Source organism: Acyrthosiphon pisum, chromosome X, assembly GCF_005508785.2.
Source record: "Acyrthosiphon pisum isolate AL4f chromosome X, pea_aphid_22Mar2018_4r6ur, whole genome shotgun sequence".
NCBI classification, from domain to species: Eukaryota; Metazoa; Arthropoda; class Insecta; order Hemiptera; family Aphididae; genus Acyrthosiphon; species Acyrthosiphon pisum.
The window spans coordinates 73,974,726-73,977,961 of record NC_042493.1 but is presented as its reverse complement, the minus strand read 5'-3'; the positions used below and the strand labels follow the sequence as shown (position 1 = coordinate 73,977,961).

At 25.5% G+C, this 3,236-nt stretch overlaps 1 non-coding gene across 1 annotated transcript; it reads right to left on the bottom strand.

The window, feature by feature from the left end:
- Positions 1–2,043: 2,043 nt before the first annotated feature.
- On the bottom strand, positions 2,044–2,162 carry LOC115033453. The gene has a single exon (XR_003838811.1). It is a non-coding gene; the product is annotated as a 5S ribosomal RNA (ribosomal RNA).
- Between the last annotated feature and the right edge of the window lie 1,074 nt (positions 2,163–3,236).

Here is a 3,236-nt window from a genome sequence, read left to right as displayed (position 1 = left end):
TTCAAATTTTAGAACTGAATCCTACAAAATATATTTGAATCTGATTAATTTAAAAATGGTTTCAACATAAGTTGTAATAACATAAAAAATTAAAATTATATAGATTAAATTTGATATACAAATCACCCACAATTTAAAATTGAATAATTTTACAATTAACTAAAAAAAAATTGACTTTTGCAAAAAAAAAAGTACACACATTATTGCAAAACTAATGGAATTCTCTTTCCACTAAAAATCAAAAATAATGATTATAAATTGAATAAGTAGGTATCTATATTAAAACCAAAATATAAAATTAAGTCAACTACCTATACATGTATACCAATATTATACCTATGACTAATTTATATTAAGTTTATGTATAAAAACAGTTAATTAAATATATATATATATAGGTATAACTGAAAACATTATACATTTAACTGCCTATTTAAACTAAATATATAAACTAAAAAAACTATTATAATACTTAAAATGTGTACAAGTACACATTAAAAAATATGTTTATTTCAGACTGCAATACCATTTAAAATCCAGGTTTTGTATTACCCCGGCTCTGGTAATATTAAGTATAAAGATAAAGTGAGTTTAATTATTTCTAGTTTCGGTGTACAGGTTAAAACAGAACTCACACATTAATCTGGTTTCAATTTCGGGTAAACCTAGTTTTAATTTTTTTTCGGGTTCGCTGGGTTTTAGGCCCAATTTGACTCTCTGATTCTGTGTTGTATAATTATTGGGAGATTAGTACGTTACACATATACACGGACTCAAATGTAAATATTTATAATTTAATGTCCTCGTAATATTATAACTTTTATCGATCCATTTGACCTCGCAGTCTGCTACAGTAGATGATGAAACGTAAAATAAAATATCGAATATATAGATAACACCATTAATTATAAATACTTTTATAATATACTTATTTATAATCAACGTTAAATCTTAGCAGCCAGTTGTTTTTTTTTTATAATTTATATTACTGACATTAAAATATATACCTATGGATCAATCATTGTATTCAGAAGCTATAATTTGTTAATTTGATAAAATAATTCAGTTTACAGGCCAAACACATTTTTCTTATTAAAGGAAAATCGATGAAGATCAACACAATACTGCAGTGAGCGCCACAGTCATGAGTTCATAACATTATCCGAAATGACTATTTTATAACTATGCTTTCAGATTTCATAAATATGTTATGACCAAAACGCTTGGAAATTTAATATAAGATCCCACATTAGTCGTTGAAATTAAAATAATATTATTCGTAATGACTTGAGACTTTTTGTTGACAGTCTAATTACATAAGATTATCATAGTATTTATAATTTATACGTAGGTACAAAATGTGTACAATGGCCGCAGGTACGTTTATTGGTAAATTGTCCAACGTACATAGTTTAGAATTTAAATTGAAATTGCATCTAATTTATTATTAATAATTAGGTAATTAGGTTCGGGGGACAATTATTAAACTTATACACTTAACTTTTCCTGCAGTGACAACTATAGTTATTATAAATTATAATAAGACCATAGATGGTGCAAATGTATACTAATTTGGATACTTACAAATTCAATGTTTAATGAAAGAATATATATTTGATGCCAATTTATTCATTTCAGACTCTATCGTCAGCAGTCAGCTGACTAGTTTCCCTCTAATAAATATATCTAAATATGCACTTATTTTATCCTTAATTTTTATACCTATATAAACATATTATTAACAAATCGCTATCATATTACGATTCATATTTTATCTATTGTAATGGTATAAATTATAATATATATATATTATTTTTATTATATACTTGTAACCATTTATAAGACGTATAGGTTGGTACTGCTGCAATTGTCAAGACGTTAATGATTTTGTCAAAATAAACAATATTAAATAATATATATGTTTCAAAAACAAAATTATAATTTAAAAAAAAAATAAATATAAAATAAAAATAAATCGTTGAAAAATGCATTTTACATGTAGTATAATTAATGGTTATTATTAACATGAGTAAAATAAAAAAATGCCAACGGCACGCAGTGTTCCCAAGCGGTCACCCATCCAAGTACTAACTACGCCCGACGTTGCTTAACTTCAGTGATCGGACGAGAACTGGTGTATTCAACGTGGTATGGTCGTTGGCGGAAGCAATGAAATATCTGTAAAGATATAGGTACCTATATCTAATACGTATGTAGTAAACTGATAATCAGGTAAATTTATAACCCGTTAACTGGATTTATTATATTTGAATTCAATATTTCAATGATAAATCACAGCATACGTAAAACAATTCTGATCGGAGACGAGGAGATATTGTTTAATAAATTACAGTGAAAACTAATTAGGTACAAAGAATCGTGTATTAAATAGCTATAAATATCTTAAAATTAGTTTAAATATATATTTTAAATATTGTGTATAGAAAATTATAATTTAAGTAGTTAGTAGTTAATTTTAGTAGTTCTAAATAATGAACATTTGATACACCAAGCGTATATAAAATATCTTCTTCTTCTTCTTGTCGTATCGGTATATAAAATATAAAGTAATATATTATATTATAAACATAAAAGATACTAATAATAGAAAATAGATAAATTTACCTGATTATCAGTTTACTTATCCAGTTTACAGTGACAAAATACAATCAAAACCTACAACTTAAGAATTAAATAGAATTTTTTTTTTTGGTTTGATGAATTATAGCGGTTTGTATCATATTATAGCTACCTATATTCATTTAAATTAAAAATATGACATACCTAATATTATGATATAATGAACAATGGAGTACCTACCTATTATATATACATTTAAAAAATAGCTACAAAATCATGAACAAAATATTCATGGATGGTTATTTCTTCTATACCATGTTTAATATTGTGAACATCACGTCATAAACTCAAAAAGATAATATTAATATCATTTTTAATGGATATATTATAATCATATTATTGAATACCAACTGATCGTCCATACTTTTTACTCTATATAGTGGTATCTGCAGAGTACGGTAGTACCTCTAATAGCCGTAATACCTATTTTTTTAAATATTTAACACCAACTCGTGCAAACAGGAACGTCCACCTGACCATCGCTTCAGCTAGTATACAATAAATATTTATGATTATCGTAAAGTATCTACCCAACACGACGGTTACTTCCGATGGTATAACAAAATATGTGTTCTATATATATTTTTAAATCAACA